Raw genomic sequence first — 19,658 nt, forward strand, 5'->3', positions numbered from 1 at the left:
CAGTTCGTTTCTAATTGGAGTGGTTGGTGTATTCCATACTTCTAGGGATTGGATTTCACTCAAAACTCACCAAATGACTCCTCCCACCATATTATGATGTTGCCCAAGTGTTGGGCTCGATCAGAATTCAATAGGTGTGGGAAATTGGTCAATTCAATTTCATCGACAGTTCTTTCCAAATTGAACTGGTTGGTGTATTCCATACTTCTAGCGATTGGATTTCACTCAAAACTCACCAAATGACTCCTCCCACCATATTATGATGTTACCCAAGTTTTGGGCTCGATCCGAAATCAATGGGTGTGAGAAATTGGACAATTCAAGTTCAACAGCAGTTCGTTCCAAATTGGAGTGGTTGGTGTATTCCATACTTCTAGCGATTGGATTTCACTCAAAACTCACCAAATGACTCCTCCCACCATATTATGATGTTGCCCAAGTTTTGGGCTCGATCAGAATTCAATAGGTGTGAGAAATTGGTCAATTCAATTTCATCGACAGTTCTTTCCTAATTGGAGTGGTTGGTGTATTCCATACTTCTAGCGATTGAATTTCACTCAAAACTCACCAAATGACTCCTCCCACCATAATATGATGATGCCCAAGTTTTAGGCTCGATCCGAAATCAATAAGTGTTCCAAATTGGACAATTCAAGTTCAACGGCAGTTAGTTCCTAATTGGAGTGGTTGGTGTATTCCATAATTCTTGCGATTGGATTTCACTAAAAACTCACCAAATGACTCCTCCCACCATATTACGATGTTGCCCAAGTTTTGGGCTCGATCCGAAATCAAGAGGTGTGAGAAATTGGACAATTCAAGTTCAACGGCAGTCCGTTCCTAATTGGAGTGGTTGGTGTAGTTCATACTTCTAGCGATTGGATTTCACTCAAAACTCCCCAAATGACTCCTCCCCCCATATTATGATGTTGCCCAAGTTTTGGGCTCGATCCGAATTCAATAGGTGTGAGAAATTGGTCAATTCAATTTCAACGACAGTTCTTTCCTAATTGGAGTGGTTGGTGTATTCCATACTTCTAGCGATTAGATTTCACTCAAAACTCACCAAATGACTCCTCCCACCATATTATGATGTTGCCCAAGTTTTGGGCTCGATCCAAAATCAATAGGTGTTCCAAATTGGACAATTCATGTTCAACGGCAGTTCGTTCCTAATTGGAGTGGTTGGTGTATTCCATACTTCTAGCGATTGGATTTCACTCAAAACTCACCAAATGACTGCTCCCACCATATTATGATGTTGCCCAAGTTTTGGGCTCGATCCGAATTCAATAGGTGTGAGAAATTGGTCAATTCAATTTCAACGACAGTTCTTTCCTAATTGGAGTGGTTGGTGTATTCCATACTTCTAGCGATTGGATTTCACTCAAAACTCACCAAATGAATCCTCCCACCATATTATGATGTTGCCCAAGTTTTGGGCTCGATCCGAAATCAATAGGTGTTCCAAATTGGACAATTCAAGTTCAACGGCAGTCCGTTCCTAATTGGAGTGGTTGGAGTATTCCATACTTCTAGCGGTTGGATTTCACTCAAAACTCACCAAATGACTCCTCCCACCATATTATGATGTTGCCCAACTTTTGGGCTCGATCCGAAATCAATAGGTGTGAGAAATTGGTCAATTCAATTTCAACGACAGTTCGTTCGTAATTGGAGTGGTTGGTGTATTCCGTACTTCTAGCGATTGGATTTCACTCAAAACTCACCAAATGACTCCTCCCACCATATTATGATGTTGCCCAAGTTTTGGGCTCGATCCGAAATCAATAGGTGTGAGAAATTGGACAATTCAAGTTCAACGGCAGTTCGTTCCTAACTGGAGTGGTTGGTGTATTCTGTTAAGCTCATAATTTCATACATATACATGCCCAATTTACTTACTTCTTTTGCTTAGTTTCCTATAATTCTGAGTTATTTGCCTCTATTTGTGTGTTTGGTAGGCCAATAGAGTAAGAGAGCATAATTCATGCAATTCAAGCATGTTTAGGCCTGATTTGGATGAATGGAAGAAGAGCTTAAAGACAAACTCATTTTGGCTACAGCCCCCTGCCAGTCCATTTCCGTAGGTCACATTGCAAGATCTGTTTCAGCAACCTACACAGCTCGGATGAGGCCGCATTCTTCATGAAAGTTGTTCCAATGGGTGTGTAGTATAACATATCCAAAATTCAGCCTCATTGGATAAATCTGGCGTCCGTCACCTAGCAAACACAGATCCATGCTCAGGATGGATTTTTGTCAGCGAGCAAACTGAGTTAGAATTTCATTTCGGACTTATCTTCTTCATCCGAGCTTGGATTGGGCCAATACTTGTGTGGTTGGATCAGAAACATTCTGAACTTCACAATGGACATCTTAAAGTCGTCATTTGCTTAAGAGAAGCCCAAGTTGTAAGTCCTTGAAGTTGCTGGTCATGCTGACCTCAGGATGAGCTGGTTGGAAGCTTGGTCATGGTGAGCTAGGCATGAGCTATTGTAGCTGGTTGGAAGCTTGGTCATGGTGACATGAAGATGAGCTAGGGCTGCTGGTGGGATTTATTGGTGAAGTGCATCAACCAATTCAGATTTTATAATGCAAGTGTTGTATGCATTAGTGAACTGCATCAACCAATTCATCTTTTATAATGCAAGTGTTGTATGCATTAGCCATATTGAAATCAGATTTATCACTCCCCTCTCCCTATAAATACCACATCCATTCCACATTCAAGACACAACAAATCCTGAGATTCACAACCCCCACAATTCACTCCAACCATCCTCAAACACTCTCAAAATCCCAAACACTCCAACAATCACCAAAACAACTCCAGCAAACCTCTCTTCCATTTCCCTACGAATTTCATCTTCCTTAGCCATCACCACTCACTCAAACTCATCCCAAATCACCTCCATATCCTTCATACATCTTTCTAGAAGTGGGGAAGCTCTTGGAGAAGCATTAGAAGTGAAGAAGCACTTGGAGAAGCCTTGGACACCACAAGAACTTCAGAAAAAGGGTTTTTCTACTCTTATTGCATTCATTATGTTTTCTCATTTCTGTTCAAGTCTCTTTTCCATTATGAGTAGCTAAATCCATAACTAGGGCTTCGATGTAACCTAACATGAATATTCTGGGTTTATAAGTTTGGAGTTTCAAGTTTGATTCATGATTCATGTTCTTATTCATTATGCTTATAAGTTAACATGCTTGTTTGAATGATTGATCACCATTAGAACTTGTTTGTTAACTATCTTGGTTTGAATTAAGAGTATACACCATGCTTTAATTAGAATTGAACTATGAATAGGAAGAGTATGTATGGACATTCGACAACAGGGATTAGATACATACTTGGTTGTTTAAAATGTTCTTCTATGCTTAATGGGTTCCTAATGCTTAATTTTAGGTTAGACAACAAATGATCAAATTAGGGAATTAGGAACACAAGGTTAGGACCAAACACCATGGCCTAATCATACTTTAGCTAGAATCAATCTTTGAATCTGAATTAGACTTGTTACTTGAATCTTTATAACCCAGAATTGAATTGTTATGGTGATTCGAATGCCCTAGTCTCAAAATCTGTTTTCCAACTCTTAAAACCACTCTTTGTTACATTTGTTTACTTGTTTTTGTTTGCAATTTCATTTTGCTTCTTTTGTTCAACAATCACAACCACTCTTGTTTTAAATTCTGTTTTAGACATAACCTCCTACTTTCTTGAATTTGGTAATCTAAGTACATAACTAGTTTTAACTTCTCAGTCTTCGTGGGTACGACCTCGTACTTGTCTTGCTATACTACTAATTGCCCCGTACAATTGCGAGTTAACATAATATTAACAACAAAATTTTGGCGCCGTTGCCAGGGACTGAACGAAAGTTCTTCCCTGGTTATGTGCCCAAGGTTACCCTATTCTTTTTAGTGTTTCTAATTAATCTAATTTTCTGTTTCAGGTAGTTTATGTCTAACAGGCCATTCCTTGAACAAGTAAGGTCTTCGTTCCAACGTTCCAGATCTTTGAACGCAGGACCATCATTGCAACCAAATCGTGTGACCTTTGAAATTCAGAATCGTCTAGAAAGGGAGTTGTCAACTGCAAAAGAGCAAGCTCTTGCTACATTTACAAGTCTTGCTCTCCACACTGAACTTCCTGGTTCTTCACTTTCAAATTCGGAAGCAAGTTCAGACCAAGAAGAAGAAGAAATGATGGCTGCCATTGAGTTCATGGGAGAACTTGATATCCCAACAATTCCAGCATCTCCTTCAAGCATTTTGCTGCCCACTGTAGCTCGAAATTATGAGCTTAAATCTTCTCATCTTAATATGCTACCCTCCTTTTATGGTTTACCTAATGAAGATCCATTGACTCATATAAAGGATATTTTTAATGTTGTGAGTTCTTTTCCCTTGACAGGTGTGACAGAAGATCAACTTCGAATGAGAGTGTTTCCATACACTTTAAAGGATAAGGCGAAGTATTGGTTGAATTCTTTGAAGCCTGGTTCACTCACTACATGGTCTGCCATTCAAAAGAAGTTCCTGGAAAAATACTTCTCCACGCAAAAGACCGACATGCTTAGGGACAAGATCTTGTTATTTGCACAGCAAGATGATGAATCGTTTTGTGAAGCATGGGAGAGATTCAATGGGCTGCTCAACCAATGTCCTCATCATGGGATTCCATTGAAGCTTCAAATGCGTATGTTTTATAAAGGACTAACCCCTTCTAGTCATAATATAGTCACCAATTTTGCAGGTGGTTCTTTTAAAACCAAAACTCCAGAAGAAACGTACGAACTCTTTGAGGAGATAGCAATGGAGACCCAACATACGGATACAAGAGGTAAACGTGTTATTAGTGGTTCTAATGATGCTTCTAGTGTGCAGATTTCAAAACTGGAACAAAAGCTAGATGCTCTTCTTGCATTAAACTCAAGAAGCCCTCCGAAGGAAGTGTGTAGCATTTGTGAATCTCATGACCATGCTACCACAGCTTGTCCACTTGGGGCCGGATATCCAGAATTTGTGCAAGAACAAGCTAAGTTGGTAAATTCCTACAACCAAGGTCCAAGAAATGATCCATACTCTCAAAGTTATAATCCAGGTTGGAGGAATCATCCAAACTTTTCATGGAGAAATACCCAGAATCAAGCAAATCCCCCTTCATTCCAAAGGCCACAACAATCATCATCATCATTGGAAGATATAGTGAAGCAGATGGCAATCAACCAATCCAATTTTCAGCAAACTACACAAGCTGCCATCTCCAAATTGGAAGTCCAATTAGGCCAAATAGCTGCTGAAATAACTCAAAGACAGCCTGGGAAATGGCCAAGCCAAACTGAGATCAATCCAAAGAACCCAGAAGCCAAGGCCATTCATGTGCTCAGATCAGGTAAGATCATTGATAATAAAGATGATTCTAATCTTTCAAATGATGTTGTGATTGTAGAAAATGAAGAGGAGGAGACCATGGCCACGGAAGGAGAACAACTCAAAACTTCTCAATCTGCTCCTAAGGCCAAATCAGATTCTCAGAAATCCGATCAATTCCAATTGCATAAAAGGGATGACAAATTTGTGCCACCACATCTTCAAGAAGATAGATACGTGCCACCCGCTCCATATGTTCCACAGATTCCATTTCCAGGCCGTCTTAAGAAAGCAAAGCAAGATAAGGCTTTTAAAGAGATTTATGATATTTTGAGTAAAGTTAATATCAATTTGCCTTTGCTTGATCTTATTGAACAGATTCCTGCATATGGAAAATTCATCAAGGACTTGAAAACTCACAAGCTCAATTTCGCTCCAAATGAAGGAGTAAAGCTCGACCAGAATGTAAGTGCTGTATTGCAAAGGAAGCTTCCACCAAAACTAGATGATCCTGGCAGCTTTGACATTCCCATTAACATTGGAGGCAAGAAGGTTGGAAGAGCCATGTTGGACTTGGGAGCAAGCATCAATGTTTTGCCATATTCAGTTTATCAAGAGCTTGGCTTAGAAGGGATGAAGAAGACTTCAATGCGACTTGAACTAGCTGATCATTCTATAAAATATCCAAAAGGTATTGTAGAAGATATTCTAGTTCAAGTTAATACACTAATTCTCCCTGCTGATTTTGTAGTGATGGACATGGAAGACAATCCAAATGGAGATCGTGTTGATCCCATTCTCCTATGCAGGCCATTCATGGCCACTGCAGACACAATCATCAAAGTGAAAGATAGCACCCTCTCCATGACTGTTTTGGGTGAAACTGTTGAATTTAAAATGCTTAATGCTCTATCTCAACCTTCTATCTCTCTTGATTCTTGCTTTTCAATTGATGTTGTGGATCATGAGGTTTCTTCCAAAATTTTGCAGAAAAAGTCTAATGATGCTCTAGAAGCTGTCTTAACACAAGAAGAGGAAGATCTTTGTGAACCGGAGTTCCAAGAAGTGGTGGCTGCCTTAGAAGTGTTTCCGCCATACCCACCATCCTTTAGGCCACCAATCGAGCCTCTTGGACCATCATCCACGAAATTGGAGCCATCCATTGTCATCCCACCAAAGCTAGAACTTAAACCTCTTCCCAATAATCTTAAATATACATATTTGGGTGCTAACGAAACTCTCCCTGTTATAATTGCTGCAGGTCTCTCCTCACATGAAGAAGAGAGCTTAATTAAAGTTCTAAAAGAGCATAAAACAGCCATTGGGTGGACCATAGCAGACATCAAAGGAATTAGTCCAAGCATGTGCATGCACCGGATTTTAATGGAAGAATACAGCAAACCATCTCGTGATGCCCAAAGGTGGCTAAATCCCAACATGAAAGAGGTGGTTAGAGCTGAAGTTTTAAAGCTACTCGATGTAGGAATCATCTACCCAATTTCAGATTCTAAGTGGGTGAGCCCTGTGCAAGTTGTTCCAAAGAAGTCCGGAATCACCGTTGTGAAGAATGAGAAGAATGAGCTAGTTCCTACACGAACTGTCACTGGTTGGAGAGTTTGCATTGATTACAGGAAGTTGAACACATCCACTAGAAAAGATCATTTCCCCTTACCTTTTATTGATCAAATGCTTGAACGTTTATCTGGCCATGCTTACTATTGTTTTCTTGATGGTTTTTCAGGTTATAATCAAATTCCCATTGCTCCGGAAGACCAAGAGAAAACCACATTCACATGCCCATTTGGTACGTTTGCTTATAGAAGGATGCCATTCGGTTTGTGCAATGCCCCAGCAACTTTCCAAAGATGCATGATGTCAATCTTTTCAGATATGGTGGAACGATTCATTGAGGTATTTATGGATGATTTTTCAGTTTTTGGTTCCTCTTTTGATAATTGTCTTCACCACTTGTCTCTAGTGCTTAAAAGATGCCAGGAAACAAATCTGATTTTGAATTGGGAGAAGTGTCACTTCATGGTGGGACAAGGCATTGTACTAGGCCATGTGATTTCAAGCAAGGGAATCGAAGTGGATAAAGCCAAGATCGATCTCATCTCAAATCTTCCACCCCCTACCTCTGTTAAAGGAGTTAGAAGCTTTCTAGGTCATGCTGGATTCTATAGAAGGTTCATCAAAAATTTCTCAAGCATTACAAGGCCATTGTGTAATCTCCTTGCTAAGGATGCTGTTTTTGAGTTTAATGAAGCTTGCATGGAAGCTTTTACTACCTTGAAGAGGGAGCTAACTTCAGCCCCTATTATCATAGCTCCGGATTGGTCTTTACCATTTGAAATAATGTGTGATGCCTCTGACTTTGCTATTGGTGCAGTTTTAGGTCAAAAGAAGAACAAGCTGCCCCATGTGATTCATTATGCTAGCCGGACCTTGAATGATGCTCAAAACAACTACTCCATAACAGAGAAGGAGTTGCTTGCTGTGGTTTTTGCTTTAGAAAAATTTCGTTCTTACCTTGTTGGTTCTAAAGTAATTGTTTATTCTGACCATGCAGCTCTTAGATACTTGCTCACTAAGAAGGATGCCAAACCACGCTTGATTAGATGGATTCTCTTGCTGCAAGAATTCGATTTGGAGATTCGAGATAAGAAGGGATGTGAGAATGTGGTAGCTGATCATTTGAGCAGAATTGTGGTTGAAGAAAAAGGAGCAGCTATGCTACCCTTGAATGAGACTTTCCCTGATGAACAACTATATGCTGCCCAAGTCAAAGAGCCATGGTATGCTGATTTTGTTAATTATCTTGCTTGTGGTGTTCTTAGAAATGATCTAACTTCTCAGGACAAGAAGAAGTTCTTTTCCATGGTGAAACATTATGTCTGGGATGAACCTTTCTTATTCAAGCATTGCCCGGATCAACTCATCAGAAGATGTGTTCCAGAAGAAGAGCAAGAAAGCATACTTAGGCATAGCCACGAATTGGCTTGTGGAGGTCACTTTAGAGCTAAGAAAACAGCACTTAAAATTCTGCAATCTGGTTTCTTTTGGCCCACTCTATTCAAAGATGCGTTTAATTTTTGTGTTAAGTGTGATAGGTGCCAAAGGATGGGGAACATAAGTCGCAGGAATGAAATGCCATTGAATAACATACTTGTTGTGGAGCTCTTCGATGTGTGGGGTATTGATTTCATGGGACCATTCCCATCTTCCTTTGGTTATATTTACATACTTGTTGCTGTTGATTATGTGTCTAAATGGGTGGAAGCCATAGCCACCAAAACCAATGATTATAAGGTGGTGCTGAAGTTCTTGAAGGATAATATTTTCACAAGGTTTGGTACTCCAAGGGCTGTCATTAGTGATGGAGGCAGCCACTTCTGTAACAAGCCATTCGAAGCACTCATGAAAAAGTACAACATCACCCATCGAGTCTCTACACCATATCATCCGCAAACTTCTGGTCAAGTGGAAATAAGCAATAGAGAAATTAAGCACATCCTGGAGAAGGTGGTGAACAATACAAGGAAAGATTGGGCAGCCAAGCTCAATGATGCATTATGGGCTTATAGGACTGCATATAAGACTCCCATTGGAATGAGCCCTTATCGTCTTGTGTTTGGGAAAGCTTGTCACCTGCCAATGGAGCTTGAACACAATGCTTTTTGGGCCATCAAGAAGTTGAATTTTGATCTAGACAAGGCAGGCCATGCAAGAAAGTTTCAGCTCAATGAATTGGAAGAAATTAGACATGAGTCTTATGAGAATGCAAAGCTTTACAAAGAACGAACCAAGAGTTACCATGACAGAAACATTCAACGAAAAGAGTTCTCCAAAGGTATGTCAGTTCTTTTGTTTAACTCACGTTTGCGTCTCTTTCCAGGAAAATTGAAGTCTAGATGGCAAGGCCCATTCACCGTGGTCAATGTTTCTCCCTATGGAGCTGTGGAGATTCAAAACCCTAAAGATGGCTCGACTTTCAAAGTAAATGGACAACGTTTAAAGCCATTCTATGAGGGAGTTTCAGCTGGCATCCAAACTGGCCATGTGGTAGATCAACTTCCCTTCGTACCATCAACTTAGCTGATTGCACAATGTCTTGCCAAGACAGTAACTAAGGCGCTTCTTGGGAGGCAACCCATGTGTTCAAGAAGAAGGTGCTTGGTAGCAATTGACCTAATTGCATCAAGGGGAAGCATTTCAATCCTTTCTCTTTACTTGTTTTGTTTTTATTTTAGTCATTTTAAGTTTCTGTTCCTTTTTATAAATAAATAAATTTAAAAAATAAAAATAAAAAATAAAATTTCATATAAGCTAACTTTTGGTAACCCCAGTGAGCACCTCCGTCAATACAGTGTCTATGAGTTCTTTAGGCGACACCTTCGGTGTCTAAGAAGTTTGGGTTTTAAGCGGGACCATTGTGACCCCTCCAACCTTCCCGGATCCCCTGGCTGTGTTTTCTGAGGCCCTTAACTGGTCATCCGTGAGTTGCTTATATATTCATTTTTTTTTTTTTCCTAAACCTTCTTCTAAACTTTTCCCTTTATCATTTGTTTGTTCTCAATCATCTTTTGTATGCTTTCACATTGAGGACAATGTTCAATTCAGGTCTGGGGGGAAGGTTTTCAATTTCAATTTTCTTATCCATTTGTGTTTTCAATTTTCGTTCTCTTGTCACTTTTTTTTTATTTTTTTTTTTTTATTTTTTTTAAGAATGTCATACAATCAATGCTATGGAGCTGCTATTTGAGGTTTTCATATCAGAATTTTGCACTTCACAAAGCTTTTGCTCTTAGAATTCTGGTGGCTAAAGTACCATGCTCAAATTCTTGAAGGAAAATAGTGGAGACTACCCTAGTGAGCTATATCGAGCCTAATTGCTTTCTTGAGAGGGTTTAAAGTGTTCTATTTCTCATCCATACTTATTTTCTTCAATTCACTCTAATTGATCTCATCATTTCATTTTGATTGAATACTAAGGATGATTCTCTTTTGCAGATATCATGTGCTTGCTCTCATTCATGAATGAACTCATTGAAGTGATGCTAGGCTATGTGTGTATAACTATTCTATGTGCTTTCTTTTCACCCTACCCATATGTGTGTTCCATTAGCCCTCTTGAAGCCAAACACTTAAAGCCTTTTTCTTCTATCACCATCATCATTTCCCTACCTTTGTATCCCAATCTGAGATACTTGACCTATTGTAGCCATACCCTATAGCTTAGAAATATACTAAGGTGTGCCAAGATAAAGTTTGAAGCAAGGAAGTTGCTGCCATGTGCCTAAATGACAGATGATGTGAATCTGTGCAATGAAGTTAAAGAAGAAGCAGATCAAATCAGCAAATAAGAAAGATAAAGAGAAAGTGTGTCGATTTGATCTAAGTGTGAAAATTAAAGTCCATGCCAGGTGATACCATGAAGTTTGCTGCCATGCCAATCTAAATCAATGATGCCTTGCAGATTAATGAAGCATGCAACCTTGGTATGTTCTTAAGTTATTTGTTTTTCCTTCCAATTCTTCCATTTCCCCTAAACCTTAGCCTTTCATTACAACATTGTGAAAGACCTAGCTGATCTTTGAGGATGTATTCATGGGTGCTGGTAAGTATGTGTGTATCTCTATTCTTAGTATTTAATTCCTTTCATGAGATCTAACCAAATTTGTGCTTCTATTTCATACACTCACTTATGCTTTCTTGAGAGAATTAAAACATAGGTTCTGAGTGATTGAATGTTATCTGTGAGAATTAGAGTCGAAGCATGTTCTCTATTCAAGGTTTGAGTGTGCTTGCTTTGAAACTGTGTGCCTTTGAGCTATAGCTTCCACTTGTACACACTGATTGATCACATATCTTGGCAACTCTATGGTGTTGGAGGTATGACTAAAGTTTTCTTTCATTTTCATTAGTTGATTTCAAAGTTTATTTTTCTAACCACTTTGTTTTGTAGACTCAGTAAAGCGTTTGTGGGTATCGTATCTATTAAACCCTCAGGAGACACAACTCCTCCTACTAGGGATGCCTAGAGGTTTAAAGGCTTGTTGCATACGCTCAATGCAATCGAGTTACCTACGAAAGTGGTCTAGTTACTTCTTATTTTGTTTTTACCTTTTTTTTTTTTTTTTTTTTTTTTTTTTTGCTCGAGGACTAGCAAAATCTAGGTTTGGGGGTGTGTTAAGCTCATAATTTCATACATATACATGCCCAATTTACTTACTTCTTTTGCTTAGTTTCCTATAATTCTGAGTTATTTGCCTCTATTTGTGTGTTTTGTAGGCCAATAGAGTAAGAGAGCATAATTCATGCAATTCAAGCATGTTTAGGCCTGATTTGGATGAATGGAAGAAGAGCTTAAAGACAAACTCATTTTGGCTACAGCCCCCTGCCAGTCCATTTCCGTAGGTCACATTGCAAGATCTGTTTCAGCAACCTACACAGCTCGGATGAGGCCGCATTCTTCATGAAAGTTGTTCCAATGGGTGTGTACTATAACATATCCAAAATTCAGCCTCATTGGATAAATCTGGAGTCCGTCACCTAGCAAACACAGATCCATGCTCAGGATGGATTTTTGTCAGCGAGCAAACTGAGTTAGAATTTCATTTCGGACTTATCTTCTTCATCCGAGCTTGGATTGGGCCAATACTTGTGTGGTTGGATCAGAAACATTCTGAACTTCACAATGGACATCTTAAAGTCGTCATTTGCTTAAGAGAAGCCCAAGTTGTAAGCCCTTGAAGTTGCTGGTCATGCTGACCTCAGGATGAGCTGGTTGGAAGCTTGGTCATGGTGAGCTAGGCATGAGCTATTGTAGCTGGTTGGAAGCTTGGTCATGGTGACATGAAGATGAGCTAGGGCTGCTGGTGGGATTTATTGGTGAAGTGCATCAACCAATTCAGATTTTATAATGCAAGTGTTGTATGCATTAGTGAACTGCATCAACCAATTCATCTTTTATAATGCAAGTGTTGTATGCATTAGCCATATTGAAATCAGATTTATCACTCCCCTCTCCCTATAAATACCACATCCATTCCACATTCAAGACACAACAAATCCTGAGATTCACAACCCCCACAATTCACTCCAACCATCCTCAAACACTCTCAAAATCCCAAACAATCCAACAATCACCAAAACAACTCCAGCAAACCTCTCTTCCATTTCCCTACGAATTTCATCTTCCTTAGCCATCACCACTCACTCAAACTCATCCCAAATCACCTCCATATCCTTCATACATCTTTCTAGAAGTGGGGAAGCTCTTGGAGAAGCATTAGAAGTGAAGAAGCACTTGGAGAAGCCTTGGACACCACAAGAACTTCAGAAAAAGGGTTTTTCTACTCTTATTGCATTCATTATGTTTTCTCATTTCTGTTCAAGTCTCTTTTCCATTATGAGTAGCTAAATCCATAACTAGGGCTTCGATGTAACCTAACATGAATATTCTGGGTTTATAAGTTTGGAGTTTCAAGTTTGATTCATGATTCATGTTCTTATTCATTATGCTTATAAGTTAACATGCTTGTTTGAATGATTGATCACCATTAGAACTTGTTTGTTAACTATCTTGGTTTGAATTAAGAGTATACACCATGCTTTAATTCGAATTGAACTATGAATAGGAAGAGTATGTATGGACATTCGACAACAGGGATTAGATACATACTTGGTTGTTTAAAATGTTCTTCTATGCTTAATGGGTTCCTAATGCTTAATTTTAGGTTAGACAACAAATGATCAAATTAGGGAATTAGGAACACAAGGTTAGGACCAAACACCATGGCCTAATCATACTTTAGCTAGAATCAATCTTTGAATCTGAATTAGACTTGTTACTTGAATCTTTATAACCCAGAATTGAATTGTTATGGTGATTCGAATGCCCTAGTCTCAAAATCTGTTTTCCAACTCTTAAAACCACTCTTTGTTACATTTGTTTACTTGTTTTTGTTTGCAATTTCATTTTGCTTCTTTTGTTCAACAATCACAACCACTCTTGTTTTAAATTCTGTTTTAGACATAACCTCCTACTTTCTTGAATTTGGTAATCTAAGTACATAACTAGTTTTAACTTCTCAGTCTTCGTGGGTACGACCTCGTACTTGTCTTGCTATACTACTAATTGCCCCGTACAATTGCGAGTTAACATAATATTAACAACAAAATTTTGGCGCCGTTGCCGGGGACTGAACGAAAGTTCTTCCCTGGTTATGTGCCCAAGGTTACCCTATTCTTTTTAGTGTTTCTAATTAATCTAATTTTCTGTTTCAGGTAGTTTATGTCTAACAGGCCATTCCTTGAACAAGTAAGGTCTTCGTTCCAACGTTCCAGATCTTTGAACGCAGGACCATCATTGCAACCAAATCGTGTGACCTCTGAAATTCAGAATCGTCTAGAAAGGGAGTTGTCAACTGCAAAAGAGCAAGCTCTTGCTACATTTACAAGTCTTGCTCTCCACACTGAACTTCCTGGTTCTTCACTTTCAAATTCGGAAGCAAGTTCAGACCAAGAAGAAGAAGAAATGATGGCTGCCATTGAGTTCATGGGAGAACTTGATATCCCAACAATTCCAGCATCTCCTTCAAGCATTTTGCTGCCCACTGTAGCTCGAAATTATGAGCTTAAATCTTCTCATCTTAATATGCTACCCTCCTTTTATGGTTTACCTAATGAAGATCCATTGACTCATATAAAGGATATTTTTAATGTTGTGAGTTCTTTTCCCTTGACAGGTGTGACAGAAGATCAACTTCGAATGAGAGTGTTTCCATACACTTTAAAGGATAAGGCGAAGTATTGGTTGAATTCTTTGAAGCCTGGTTCACTCACTACATGGTCTGCCATTCAAAAGAAGTTCCTGGAAAAATACTTCTCCACGCAAAAGACCGACATGCTTAGGGACAAGATCTTGTTATTTGCACAGCAAGATGATGAATCGTTTTGTGAAGCATGGGAGAGATTCAATGGGCTGCTCAACCAATGTCCTCATCATGGGATTCCATTGAAGCTTCAAATGCGTATGTTTTATAAAGGACTAACCCCTTCTAGTCATAATATAGTCACCAATTTTGCAGGTGGTTCTTTTAAAACCAAAACTCCAGAAGAAACGTACGAACTCTTTGAGGAGATAGCAATGGAGACCCAACATACGGATACAAGAGGTAAACGTGTTATTAGTGGTTCTAATGATGCTTCTAGTGTGCAGATTTCAAAACTGGAACAAAAGCTAGATGCTCTTCTTGCATTAAACTCAAGAAGCCCTCCGAAGGAAGTGTGTAGCATTTGTGAATCTCATGACCATGCTACCACAGCTTGTCCACTTGGGGCCGGATATCCAGAATTTGTGCAAGAACAAGCTAAGTTGGTAAATTCCTACAACCAAGGTCCAAGAAATGATCCATACTCTCAAAGTTATAATCCAGGTTGGAGGAATCATCCAAACTTTTCATGGAGAAATACCCAGAATCAAGCAAATCCCCCTTCATTCCAAAGGCCACAACAATCATCATCATCATTGGAAGATATAGTGAAGCAGATGGCAATCAACCAATCCAATTTTCAGCAAACTACACAAGCTGCCATCTCCAAATTGGAAGTCCAATTAGGCCAAATAGCTGCTGAAATAACTCAAAGATAGCCTGGGAAATGGCCAAGCCAAACTGAGATCAATCCAAAGAACCCAGAAGCCAAGGCCATTCATGTGCTCAGATCAGGAAAGATCATTGATAATAAAGATGATTCTAATCTTTCAAATGATGTTGTGATTGTAGAAAATGAAGAGGAGGAGACCATGGCCACGGAAGGAGAACAACTCAAAACTTCTCAATCTGCTCCTAAGGCCAAATCAGATTCTCAGAAATCCGATCAATTCCAATTGCATAAAAAGGATGACAAATTTGTGCCACCACATCTTCAAGAAGATAGATACGTGCCACCCGCTCCATATGTTCCACAGATTCCATTTCCAGGCCGTCTTAAGAAAGCAAAGCAAGATAAGGCTTTTAAAGAGATTTATGATATTTTGAGTAAAGTTAATATCAATTTGCCTTTGCTTGATCTTATTGAACAGATTCCTGCATATGGAAAATTCATCAAGGACTTGAAAACTCACAAGCTCAATTTCGCTCAAAACTCACCAAATGACTCCTCCCACCATATTATGATGTTACCCAAGTTTTGGGCTCGATCTGAAATCAATAGGTGTTCCAAATTGGACAATTCAAGTTCAACGGCAGTTCGTTCCTAATTGGAGTGGTTGGCGTATTCCACACTTCTAGTGATTGGATTTCACTCAAAACTCACCAAATGACTCCTCCCACCATATTATGATGTTGCCCAAGTTTTGGGCTCGATCCGAAATCAATAGGTGTGAGAAATTGGACAATTCAAGTGCATTGGCAGTTCGTTCCTAATTGGAGTGGTTGGTGTATTCCATACTTCTAGCGATTGGATTTCACTCAAAACTCACCAAATGACACCTCCCACCATATTATGATGTTGCCCAAGTATGGGGCTCGATCCAAAATCAATAGGTGTGAGAAATTGGACAATTCATGTTCAACGGCATATCGTTCCTAATTGGAGCGGTTGATGTATTCCGTACTTCTAGCGATTGGATTTCACTCAAAACTCACCAAATGACTCCTCCCACCATATTATGATGTTGCCCAAGTTTTGGGCTCGATCCGAAATCAATTGGTGTTCGAAATTGGACAATTCAAGTTCAACGGCAGTTCGTTCCTAATTGGAGTGGTTGGTGTATTCAATACTTCTCGCGATTGGATTTCACTCAAAACTAACCAAATGACTCCTCCCACCGTATTATGATGTTGCCCAAGTTTGGGGCTCGATCCGAAATCAATAGGTGTTTGAAAGTGGACAATTCAAGTTCAACGGCAGTTCGTTCCTAATTGGAGTGGTTGGTGTATTCCATACTTCTAGCGATTGGATTTCACTCAAAACTCACCAAATGACACCTCCCACCATGTTATGATGTTGCCCAAGTATGGGGCTCGATCCAAAATCAATAGGTGTGAGAAATTGGACAATTCATGTTCAACGGCATATCGTTCCTAATTGGAGCGGTTGATGTATTCCGTACTTCTAGCGATTGGATTTCACTCAAAACTCACCAAATGACTCCTCCCACCATATTATGATGTTGCCCAAGTTTTGGGCTCGATCCGAAATCAATTGGTGTTCGAAATTGGACAATTCAAGTTCAACGGCAGTTCGTTCCTAATTGGAGTGGTTGGTGTATTCAATACTTCTGGCGATTGGATTTCACTCAAAACTAACCAAATGACTCCTCCCACCGTATTATGATGTTGCCCAAGTTTGGGGCTCGATCCGAAATCAATAGGTGTTTGAAAGTGGACAATTCAAGTTCAACGGCAGTTCGTTCCTAATTGGAGTGGTTGGTGTATTCCATACTTCTAGCGATTGGATTTCACTCAAAACTCACCAAATGACTCCTCCCACCATATTATGATGTTGCCCAAGTTTTGGGCTCGATCCGAAATCAATAGGTGTCCCAAATTGGACAATTCAAGTTCAACGGCTGTTCGTTCCTAATTGGAGTGGTTAGTGTATTCCATACTTCTAGCGATTGGATTTCACTCAAAACTCACCAAATGACTCCTCCCACCATATTATGATGTTGCCCAAGTTTTGGGCTCGATCCGAAATCAATAGGTGTGAGAAATTGGACAATTCAAGTGCATTGGCAGTTCGTTCCTAATTGGAATGGTTGGTGTATTCCATACTTCTAGCGATTGGATTTCACTGAAAACTCACCAAATGACTCCTCCCACCATATTATGATTGTTGTGTAGATTTCAGCTGCCCCAAAATGGATTCAGCTGCATCCTCAACTTGTGATACTCGCAAGTGCACGAACCATTGGTAGTTTAGCGTATGTAAGTGCGAGGTCGATTCCACAGGGATTGGTGATTGAATGATCCAATTCAGTTTTCCTACACAAAACAGAAACATAAACAAAGAACATGAAAGAAGGAAGAAAATAAGAAAGTAACTCAAGCAAATAAGTTCCCAAGTTCAATTTAGATTAATGGATTGATTCTAGCTAAAGTATGATTAAGCCGTGGTGTGTGGTCATAACCTTGTGTTCCTAATCCCCTAATTTGATCATTTGTTGTCTAACCTAAAATTAAGCATTAGGAACCCATTAAGCATAGAAGAACATTTTAAACAACCAAGTATGTATCTAATCCCTGTTGTCGAATTAAAGCATGGTGTATACTCTTAATTCAAACCAAGATAGCTAACATGCAAGCCTAAATGGTGATCAATCATTCAAACTAGCATATTAACTTATAAGCATAATGAATAAGAACAAAAACCATAATTGAAATTTGGAAACTAATTCAACTTGAAAACTTAAGAAAAGAATTTACATAATGAAAAGTAAAGTGGAACTAAGAAAAACTTAAGGAGAATTTCAGCACAAATATTTCATTACAACAATTGAAAACTAGAAAATGAAACTAAGAGAATTTGAGGGAGAGAAGGGAAGGGAGCTCTAGAGAAGTGTTTGAGAGCTCCCCCCCTTGGGTTGTGTTTACAAGCTTAGGAAACCTCACTATTTATAGGCCTAAGGAAGTTGAAAATCTGAATTATACAATTGAATTATCTAAACACACTAACTTCACCTAACACACTACACTTAATTCACCAACTTAACCTAACACACAATTGCATTTGAAAATAATTCCTCTTGTCTTTAGGCTTAGTGTTGCACCCCCACTTCATCTTCAATTAATTCATTTGGCTGCTGCAAAATTCCACTCAAAAATAGGTATTGAATATGCTTCACCAAACTTTCCCACAATCAACAACACTTCATCATGCATATGTCATGCATGACAATGCATTGCAGCCAGCTTGTGGGCTCGTTTTGGGATTGTGGCTCCAATCTGAAAAATCTGGAAAAATATGGATCTTGAAGCTCTTTGAATTATCTTTCCAAGCATATGCAGCCCAACTCAAGGAAAAATCTGGAAGGCCTTCAAATGTGATTTTTGGCCCAGTAACGCAGATGCTGCCGAATTTGACCCTAAGTTGCCAAAACATGTATAACTTTCTCTAGAAGACTCGGAATCATGAACCGTAAAATTCTACAGAAACTAGACTTCCGTATATTTCCAATGATGTATGGCTCATCATCTAGTTCTTCTTGAGCAAGTACAGTACAATCCGTGAAGTTGACTGATCTGCAGACACCGTTTTGAGCTAATTTGTCTCCAAAATGCAATTAGTGAGTCTCAAGCTTATAACACTAAAAAAAACACAAAACTTATTAAAAGCACAAGTTTAACTCAAAAACATAACCAAATCATAAGTTAAAAGGGTACAAAATAATATGGAAATATGCACCGATCAATGATGTTGCCCAAGTTTGGGGCTCGATCCGAAATCAATAGGTGTGAGAAATTGGACAATTCAAGTTCAACGGCAGTTCGTTCCTAATTGGAGTGGTTGGTGTATTCCATACTTCTAGCGGTTGGATTTCACTCAAAACTCACCAAATGACTCCTCCCACCATATTATGACGTTGCCCAAGATTTGGGCTCGATCCGAAATCAATAGGTGTTCCAAATTGGACAATTCAAGTTCAACAGCAGTTCGTTCCTAATTGGAGTGGTTGGTGTATTCCATACTTCCAGTGATTGGATTTCACTCAAAACGCACCAAATGACTCCTCCCACCATATTATGATGTTGCCCAAGTTTTGGGCTCGATCCGAAATCAATAGGTGCGAGAAATTGGACAATTCAAGTGCAAGGGCAGTTCGTTCCGAATTGGGGTGGTTGGTGTATTCCATACTTCTAGCGATTGGATTTCACTCAAAACTCACCAAATGACTCCTCCCACCATATTATGATGTTGCCCAAGTTTGGGGCTCGATCCGAAATCAATAGCTGTGAGAAATTGGACAATTCAAGTTCAACGGCAGTTCGTTCCTAATTGGAGTGGTTGGTGTATTCCACACTTCTAGCGATTGGATTTCACTCAAAACTCACCAAATGACTCCTCCCACCATATTATGATGTTGCCCAAGTTTTGGGCTCGATCCGAAATCAATAGGTGTTCCAAATTGGACAATTCAAGTTCAACGGCAGTTCGTCCCTAATTGGAGGGGTTGGAGTATTCCATACTTCTAGCGATTGGATTTCACTCAAAACTCACCAAATGACTCCTCCCACCATATTATGATGTTGCACAAGTTTTGGGCTCGA

The 19,658-nt window shown here is 39.4% G+C and overlaps 2 non-coding genes across 2 annotated transcripts; both read right to left on the minus strand.

The window, feature by feature from the left end:
* Positions 1-4,581: 4,581 nt before the first annotated feature.
* LOC148297706 (small nucleolar RNA R71) lies at positions 4,582-4,688 on the minus strand. Its single transcript, XR_015833220.1, has one exon. It is a non-coding gene; the product is annotated as a small nucleolar RNA R71 (small nucleolar RNA).
* Positions 4,689-14,290: 9,602 nt separating this feature from the next.
* LOC148297707 (small nucleolar RNA R71) lies at positions 14,291-14,397 on the minus strand. The gene has a single exon (XR_015833221.1). It is a non-coding gene; the product is annotated as a small nucleolar RNA R71 (small nucleolar RNA).
* Between the last annotated feature and the right edge of the window lie 5,261 nt (positions 14,398-19,658).

This window comes from Prunus avium, chromosome 1 (genome assembly GCF_965620075.1).
Source record: "Prunus avium chromosome 1, drPruAviu1.hap1.1, whole genome shotgun sequence".
Lineage (NCBI taxonomy): Eukaryota > Viridiplantae > Streptophyta > Magnoliopsida > Rosales > Rosaceae > Prunus > Prunus avium.